Source organism: Triticum aestivum, chromosome 5A, assembly GCF_018294505.1.
Source record: "Triticum aestivum cultivar Chinese Spring chromosome 5A, IWGSC CS RefSeq v2.1, whole genome shotgun sequence".
Taxonomy (NCBI): domain Eukaryota; kingdom Viridiplantae; phylum Streptophyta; class Magnoliopsida; order Poales; family Poaceae; genus Triticum; species Triticum aestivum.
The window spans coordinates 393,286,924-393,296,551 of NC_057806.1; positions in this window are offsets into that span (position 1 = coordinate 393,286,924).

Sequence of the window (9,628 nt, forward strand, 5' to 3'; positions counted from 1 at the left end):
TTATATAGGCCTACCCCCCGGGGGTACAATGGTAATCCGGCTGGGCGTGGGGCCCAGTCGTCTGTGTCTCCGCTCTCCGGCTTCTGCGCCGGCTGCTGGGGCCCGCCGGCTGGTGGGTCCCGCCGGCTACCGGCTCCTTGGTCGACAGGCAAGCCCCACTGTCTAGGGCCTTGTCGGTGGCTGGTTACTATTGCTCAATCTTGGTGACGAGGGCTTCGCCGAGGTAAGCGTGGCTACAGTGCTGCCGTCCGGCGGGTGACCACTGTAGCCTCACCGCATCTTGTCTCCTTAATGGGGCGTCTCCTTCGAGGGGGTGGCAAGCCGGCAGGAGAGAGCCGGCTCCGTCTTGGGCCGACTGGGGGAGGCCAGGCCGCCTTCGGGTGTCTCTCTGCCTGAAGGGGCCCACCGCCCGTGGGCCGTACTGGTAGCCCGTCGTGGATAACATCAGGGTCAACGTGACAACAGTGCTGCGCCGGACAGGTCATGGCCACCCGTACGGCGCACTGTGCTAGGCGTGCTCTGGGATTCGGGGGTGGCATGCTTCACTATAGCCACGCCCCGTCACATCGCCGTTATGTGGATGCAGACTTCGAGGGTACGGTCTTGACCGCTTTATGGGAGCCGGCTCCTTGGAGTCGGCCTTCTCGCAGCCGGCTCCTCGGAGCCGGCCCTCTCGCGGCTTTCTTCATGAGGGCTGAAGTCGGGCCGCCTTCCAATAGCCGGCCTGGGTGACAGCCGGCCAGGGGAAGGCGGCCCCATGTCTTGGATTCTTGAGAGCCGGATCGGCTCGTAATTTTTTCAGAAAGGCCAGGGGGAGCCGACTAGGCTACCCGTGGTCACTTACTCCGACAGTAGTCCCCGAAGCTGGGCGAGCTTCGAGGCTGATAAAGGGACGAGAAGCTTGGTTAGCTTCCTATCCTGAGGGGCCGGCTTTGCTTGTGCGCGCCATCTTCAAAAAAGCTCCGTTTCTCGTAGGCGGGAACGCGGGCCACGTGGCGAGGAAATCCTGCCAACGTACGCGCGCGACGGGACGCCGCCGCAGGCCCGGGCCCGCCACTCACAGACCTCGGTCCGAGCGCGGATCTTCCGCGGCCCACATGGACCGCTCGCCTTCCCGCGGCGGTTCTATTCTGCCATCAAGGCACAATAATCGCGGGACGTGGGGGAGTGGGCGCAGTTGATCCCCACGTTCCCCCACGCCGCGCCTCCTCGGCTCCGCTGCGCGGTCTATAAGTAGTAGGAGGAGGGGGAGCGGCAGAGGCTCGCGCGCTCTCCCTCACTCCGCCCCTTCTCGCCCTCCTTCTTCTTCTCTTCCCCGCAGCAGCTCTTTGCCGCGCCGTTCTGCCGTCGCTTCGTTCCGCCGCCGCATCGTCTTGCTTCTCGCCGCGCTGCCCCATGGCGCTGTCAAGCTCGTGGGATGGCTCCAACGTCCATGAGGACCACGTTGAGTTCCTCCGCCAGACGCGATGCCTGCCCGGCGAGAACTTCGTTCGGGTTCGTCTAGCGCCGGAGAAGGAGATTTCGTCGGCACCGGAGGAGGGCGAGCAGGTGATCTTCCGCTCGCACTGCCTACGCGGCTTCGGCCTTCCGGCGAGCGGGTTCCTCCGAGCCTTCCTTGAATTCTACAACCTCCAGCCGCATCACCTCACGCCCAACACGGTGATGCTGCTGTCGGCCTTCGTCACGCTGTGCGAAGGCTTCCTTGGGGTCCTCCCCACGCTCGAGCTCTGGGCGGAATTCTTCCAAAGCAAACTCGGCACCGTCGTCGCGGGCGTGCCTGCCCCCTGCGGAGCCTATATTGCCATGAGGCGGTTGGGCGAGAACAACCCGTTCCCGCCCATCCCGCTGATCCAGTCGGTGAAGCTCTGGCAGAAGTCATACTTTTACGTGAAGAATGTCGCGCAGCAAGGCGACTACGTCAACCTGCCGGCTTATGAAGCCGGCCCGCCGGCTGGGAGGCGACCTTCGTGGAGCTACCGGGCCAGGTCGTTGTCTCAGGCCGTGAACGCTGCCGTCTCCCGGCTTTGGGTGATGATCCAGTCGGAGGGCCTGACCGGAGCTGACTTGGTGGCCGCCTTCGTGGAGCGCCGGGTTCTTCCCCTCCAAAGCCGGCCTCACATGGTTTGTCAGATGAGCGGCCGCTTCGACCCAAGCCGGCTGAGCACGAGGGAGATGCCTCATGTGGAGGTCTCCTACATGGTGAACTATATCTCCAACTGCAAGCTCGCCGAGGATTGGCGGTACGGCAAGGGGCCGTACTCTCGCGCCAACCCTCCGCCCGTCGTAAGTTTTTTTGGTAGCCGGCCTCATGATAGCCGGCCTCTGATCAGTCGGTTTGCCCCTAGCAAAACCCTCTCCTTCCACCGACGACCGGGGCCGAGGGGTAGAGCGCCAGCTCGTCCCTGACCGCGCGGTGGACGATGCCGACGACCCGGACTTGGGAGCGGCCGCCATGGAAGACGCCATCGTGGGGGAAAGTGATGAGGTCGGAGGCGCGTGGCTCACGGCCGGCTTCGAGGACTGGCCGGATGATGCCGAGGTCGAAGTCCCCCCGCACCGCCAGCCGGCGCCTGATCATCAAGGCGCGAGCTCGTCCGCCGCACCGGCTGCTGGCGGCGGCGCCCAGAAGCGCCGGGCCGTGTCGATCCTCTTCGGCAGCCGGCCGAAGAAGTCCAAGGCTTCCACAGTGGCGACCAAGCGAGATGAGGTGGCCGCGAAGGCGGCCCGCTTCCGCAAGGCGGTGAAGCAGCCGCAGGCGATCTCAGCGTAAGTCGTCGAATGCTTGGATACATATTTTTTGTTCTTCTTCTTTTCGATTGAAAAATCTTCTAAACCTTTATTTGCTCGCCGGACAGGGCGCCGCTTTCCCTTGAGCGGGGTCCGGGCGGCTCCGTGGTCGGGCCGACTGGAGGGTCTTCAGGCTCCCGCCGCGTGGATCCCCGCGCCGACCTCAGGGAGGCCACAGAGCAGAACGCACGAGAGGCGCGGGAGGAGCGGGAGGTGGCGGAGCGAAGGGCCGCCCAGGCGACGAAGGAGCAGGCCGATGCAGCAGCCAAGGCCCGGGCGGAGGCGGCAGCTGTGGAGACGGAGGCGGAGGCTTCGCACAACCAGCCTCCGCTGCTAGCCATTCCCCTCCGCGCCGTGGCCCCCAACATTCCTGTGCCTCCACTAGAGGAGGTCGACCAAGAACCGCCGGTGATGGAGCGGAGGGAGGACTCCGTGATCTTCGTGGGGAGGGCGCCGCCGGCAGCGCCAACCAGAGCGGGCCAAGGCGGCCAGTCGGGTGCGGCGCCAGAGCAGACGGCTGGGGGTGAGCCGGAAGCAGGAGCCGGCCTCGAGGTGCAGCCGGCAATGCGCCAGCGCGCAGGGGGAGGCACCGCTGCGCCGGAGCCGCACCGAGCTACGGGTGCCAGCCAGACGGCGGAGGCCTTGGAGGCGGCCAGCACCAGCATGTCCGAGTGGACTCCCAGCGGCGGGACAAGCGAGCTGAATGTGGCGGCCCAAGAGGTTCGGAACCGGCTTCAGGCCCAAGCCGCCTCGCTGCAGCAATACACCCAGGAGTTCCTTGCGACACGGGCCGTCATCCGGGTGAGTCTTCTATCTTTGGTTGCTTTGTTCTCTTGATTTCTTCCGTGGGGGCGCGTCAGCGCACCCACTGGGTGTAGTCCCTGAGATTCGGGCCGACTGCTAAGCAGTCGGGTCGGATCTTCCTTGACGACTACCTTATTCTCGCCTCCTGTCTAATCTTCCAGGAGTATCATAACCTTCGCGCTGCCGCCTTCAACTCCCAGGCTCAGGAGCTGGGTCGGAGAACCGAAGACCTGATCAGCAGCCGGAGTACGTACTTGGTTTCGTTCATCTCCTGTGGGGGCGCGTCAGCGCACCCACTGGGTGTAGTCCCCGAGATTCGGGCCGACTGCTGAGTAGTCAGGTCGGATCTTTCCTGATGACTTCACCTTACTGGTTTTTCCTTTGTCTTTCATGCTCGCAGAAGCCAATGCCGACTTAAGGGGGCAGCTTAGCGAGGCGCAGGCCGCCCTTCGTGCCAAGGAAACCGAGTACGACGCCTTGGTCCTGGAGCGTGACCGCTTGGCCAAGAAGCTGGCTGACCAGGAGGAGAGCCACAAGGCGGCTCTGAAGAAGGCGCAGGACAACGAAGCCGCCCTGAAGGCCTAGTTCGAGACTGAAGCGGCGGGCTGGGCTGAGACCAGGCAAGCGCTGAATGAAGGTTTCGGCCGTATTGAGGATTTGATCGACGGTAAGCCGCCTTCCTTGCTCCTTGCCTGCCCCTTGCCGCCTGACTTGTGTTCTGACTTGAGCTGCTTTTTATTCTCTGTGCAGACTACTTTCCTGGCTACTCCGTCTTCACCGCCCAAACCATCGAGGCCCATCGCGAAGCGCGCCGGCAGGCGGGGGCTGAAGTCGCGCCGGACGCGAGTCGGTCGCTCGAAGAGCAACTCTTGGCGGTCCAAGCGCGGCTGCAGCCGGCTCATCGTATGCTCCGCTGCCTCGAGCGCGCCGGAGCGCAGGTGTTGGCCGCCCTCTGGCCAAGCGAGACGATTCCCCGCACCCCGAGTCGGACTGCCGACTGGCTGGAGGTTGCGGTTGGCTGCTTCGAGGCCTGGAAGGCGTCGGCGGCCCGGCTTGGAGCTGGGCGGGCGCTGGAGTTCGTCCGAGCTTGGTATCTGGGGCTGAACCTGGACCAGATGCGCACCTGGCGGCCGGAGGCCGACGAAGAGCTAGCGGAGGTGCGGCCGGCTATCGCTCAGCGCGCATCGACAATCGCCGAGTGTACTGACATCAGCGTCTTCGCTCCCGAGATTAATGATGACGGCGTTGCCCAGCCGGAGGAGTGGTTCGGGCTGGACCCGGCGGCGGGTGAAGACTCGGCAGAAGAGATCGCCTCCAGCGATGAAGGCGAAGACGACGAAGGAGAGGAAAGCAAAGACGTCAAGCCGGTCGGTGGAACAGCCAGCCAGCCTCAGCCTGACCGTGCCTCCAGCAACGAGGCGCGCGCAAGCGCGCCTTCTGCGGGAGGCGGTGATCATGCCGAGGTTCGCCAGCCGGCCACTCCTCCAGCCGGCACTGCCGTCTCCACTGACCTGCCCGGCTCGTCAGTCGCTCCGCCGGCTTAATCTGCCGTCCTTGTTTTTTCCTGCTTGTTGCCTTCTGAACAATTTTATTAAGCTTCCGCAGTTCCACCCACTGGGGGTGTATCCAAACTATGTTGCATGCTGGCCTTTTGAAGGTCTTTTATGTAAATATTATCGTGTGCATGTTTGGTTTCCATTCACGTATGCTTTTTATCCTTAGGCTGTTTCCTTTGCCGCCTTCCCCTTCTGGGAAGGAAAGTACTCGAGCTTTCTTAGATTGGAGCGAGGTGAATGGAAGTCGTCCGGTCGGCTACTCTGGTAGCCGGTCGGCGGTGGGAGAAAAATCGGCTTTTGTTATATTAGTCCGTTAGTCCCTAGCCGTTTTTCGTGTGGGCACCCGTTCCTGCCCTTAACTCTTGCCAGCCGGACAGCCGGTTCTTCGAACTGCGACTTTTGGCAAGAGAAGGCTTGGGAGCTGGCACACTACTTGTCTGACTGCGGGTAGGACTTCTAATATAACTCCAGGCGGCCAGTCCCTGGGCCGAGTAGTCGAACCTGGTGCCGGACGGAAAAAAGTGAATGCAATGACAAGGCCATAAGCATGATACTTTTCATTTATAGACAAAAGATGGCAGTCCCCGAGCTCTCCTCGGGGGCCCTATTGTCTCGTACTTAGTACAAAAGTTAGCGTGATACATACTGCATTTCAGCTGTAAAACCTTCGGAGGAGGTTGGCTTTCCATGGTCGTTCTGACTCCTTGCCGGAGTTGTCTCTCTTTCGTGCCTTCGGCTTCTGCGCGTCGATCGGGTAGTAGGAGTCATTGCCTAAGGCTCTGCTGATGATGAAGGGGCCCTCCCAAGGGGCCGAGAGCTTGTGCTGGCCGGCTGTTCGCTGGATCAGCCGGAGCACAAGATCGTCCTCTTGGAAGGATCTTGGCTTGACCTTCCGGCTGTGGTAGTGGCGCAGGCCCTGCTGATAGATGGCGGACCGGCTGAGGGCTAACAGCCGGCTTTCTTCCAGCAGGTCGACGCCGTCTTCTCGTGCTTCCTTGGCCTCCGCTTCCGTGTACATGGTTACTCGAGGCGAGTCGAACTCGATGTCAGTTGGGATGACCGCCTTGGCACCATACACAAGGAAGAAAGGGGTGAATCCGGTTGACTTGTTTGGTGTAGTGCACAGACTCCAGAGGACAGCCGGCAGCTCATGGAGCCAACAGTTGGCTGAACGCTGCAGTGGTACGATCAGTCGGGGCTTGATGCCGGAAAGGATGAGGCCGTTGGCTCGCTCGACCTGGCCGTTTGACTGCGGGTGGGCGACGGATGCTAGATCCAACCGGATGCCTTGCGTCGCGCAGAAACGTGCCAAGGCTCCCTTGTCGAAATTTGTGCCATCGTCGGTGATGATGCTGTGTGGCACGCTGTACCGAGTTGTTATATCTGCGATAAATGTGACAGCAGTCGGCCCATTCAGCTTCTTGATCGGCTTTGCTTCAATCCATTTGGTGAATTTGTCCATGGCGACAAGTAGATGTGTCATGCCGCCGCGCGCCGTCTTGAATGGGCCCACCATGTCCAGTCCCCAAACGGCGAAGGGCCAAGTGAGGGGAATGGTCTTGAGTGCTGAAGCCGGCATGTGTTGCTTGGAGCTGAAGAGTTGGCACCCTTTGCAATCTTTAACTAACTCCTTGGCGTCATCCAAAGCAGTCGGCCAAAAGAAACCATGGCGGAAGGCTTTGGCGACGAGTGATCTTGAGGCCGCATGGTGGCCGCATTCTCCTTGGTGGATGTCTCTGAGGATTGCAATGCCCTTCTCTTGCTCGACGCATCGCTGGAGGACTCTAGTGACACTGCGCTTGACGAGCTCTCTGTTGACGATTGTATATGCTCCGGCTCGGTGTTGGACTTGTCTTGCCTCTACTTCGTCAGCCGGCAGATCTTGGTTTATTAGGAAGTTGAGGATGGATTGAGCCCATGACGAAGCTGCGACTTCTACTATTGCCAAAATGGCTACTACGACCAGGGCGGGCGGGCTGGGCGGTGAAATGCTGGAGTCGGCTGCCGCCTATTGTGTTGGTGTAGTCTCCGGGACGACTACCGCAGTCCCCGAGCCGGGTGAGGCAGTCCCCGGGTCAGGCGTAACTACGGAAGTCCCCGAGCCGCCTGCTGATACCCCCTGGTCGACTATCGAAGTCCCCGGGCCACCTGCTTGGTTTTTTGAGCCGGACCCGGCCACGTCGGGGTCAGGCGGCACGAAGATGGAATCGGACTCTGGAGACGGCTTGATAGACGGCTTGAGGAGGCGTTGTAGAGAGACGCCGGTTGGTATTGCTTGTCGGGTGGAGCCTATTCGAGCCAGAGCATCAGCTGGCTCGTTGTCGGCTCGCGGTACATGGAGGAACTCGCATCCTTCGAAATACCCACTGATCTGCTGAACGAGGAAGCGGTAGCTTGCCATATTTGCGTCCTTGGCGTCCCAGTCACCGGATGATTGCTGGACCACCAAGTCCGAGTCGCCATAACATAGGATCCGGCAAATGCTGAGCTTTTGGCAAGCCGGAGCCCGTGTATGAGCGCCTCGTACTCGGCTACATTGTTGGAGGCGGCAAAGTGGATTTGCAGCGTGTATCTGAGCTTGTCGCCTTTGGGAGAGGTGAGGACGATGCCGGCTCCCAAGCCAGTGCGCATCTTGGACCCATCGAAGTGCATGCGCCAATGAATGGAGTCGGGAGCCGGCGACAGGTACTGGGTCTCGGCCCAGTCGACGAGGAAGTTGGCCAATGCTTGGAATTTGATGGCGGTGCGAGGCTGGTAGAAGATCGCGTAAGGGGCCAGCTCGATGGCCCATTTCGCCACCCGACCGGACGCATCCTGGCTGCCTATGATCTCGGCCAGCGGGGCGGTGCATACAACCGTGATGGGATGCTCTTGGAAGTAGGGCTTCAGCTTCTTGGCGGCGAAGTACACGCCGTAGCACATCTTCTGGTAGTGCGGGTAGTTCTGCTTCGAGGTAGACAGCACCTCGCTCAAATAGTACACCGGCCTCTGGACCGGCTAGGCTCGGCCTTCTTCTGGGTGTTGGACTACGATGACGGTGCTGACCACCCGGCTGGTTGCGGCAATGTAGAGGAGCATGGGCTCTTTCTCAGTCGGCGCCGCCAGGACTGGCGGTGTGGCCAGCATCTTCTTCAGCTCGTGGAAAGCTTGGTCAGCTTGGTCATTCCACTCGAAGTGAGTGGTCTTCTTCATGAGGCGATAGAGGGGGAGAGTTTTCTCTCCGAGCCGGCTGATGAAGCGGTTTAGGGAGGCCAAGCACCCGGTGAACTTCTGGATGTCTCGAAGCTTGGTGGGAATTGCCATTCTCTCAATGGCCTTGATCTTTACTGGGTTGCATTCGATGCCGCGTTCAGAGACCAGGAAGCCTAGGAGCTGGCCGGCTGGTACTCCGAACACGCATTTCTCGGGGTTAAGCTTGATTTGGAACTGGCGTAGGTTCTCAAATGTTTCCTTGAGGTCTTCCAGCAAGGTGCCGCGCTTCTCCGTCTTCACCACAATGTCGTCTACGTAGACGTGGGCATTTCTGCCGAGTTGCTTGAGGAGGCACTTCTGCATGCAACGCTGAAAAGTGGCACCGGCATTTCTCAAGCCGAATGTCATAGTCAGGTAGCAGAAGGCTCCGAATGGCGTGATGAAGGCGGTCTTCAAGGGGTCTGCCGGATCTAACTTTATCTGGTGATACCCTGAGTAAGCATCCAAGAAACTCAACAGCTCGCATCTGGCCGTGGAGTCTATCACTTGGTCAATCCTTGGCAGGGCAAAGGGATCTTTGGGGCAGGCCTTGTTGAGGCTCGTGTAGTCTATACACACGCGCCACTTGTTGTTCTTCTTTAGCACGAGGACCGGGTTGGCGACCCACTCTAGAAAGAAAACTTCCATAATGAAGCCGGCTGCCAGAAGCCGGGCTATCTCCTCTCCCACAATCCTGCGTTTCTCCTCCGACAGTCGGCGGAGGGGTTGTTTGACTAGCTTTGCGTCTTCTCGGACCTGTAGTTTGTGCTCGGCGAATTCCTTCGGAATGCCCGGCATGTCCTTGGGGGACCATGCAAAGATGTCCCGATTCTCACGGAGGAAATCGGCGAGCTCGCCTTCCTATTTGCTGTTTAGGTTTGCCCCGATGACGGCAAACCTCTCTGGGTGCTCGGGGTCAAGAGGTATCTTCTTCGTCTCCTTGGCCGGCTGGAAAGATCCTTGAGCATCATGCTCCTTGGGATCGGGGGACAAGGCCGACTGCTTGCCGGCTACGGCCACGACTCGGTCCAACATCTTCTTTTCTTCGGCAATCACAAGGGACTCGACCAGCCGACTGCTGGCTGCTGCGCATTCAGAGGACTTCTTGTAATCGCCGGCTACGGTGATGACACCTTTGGTGCTTGATATCTTCATCTTGAGGTATGCATAGTGGGGAACTGCCATGAATTTGGCCAAGGCAGGTCGGCCAAGCAATGCATGGTAAGGGCTCTCCAGGTCCACCACTTCAA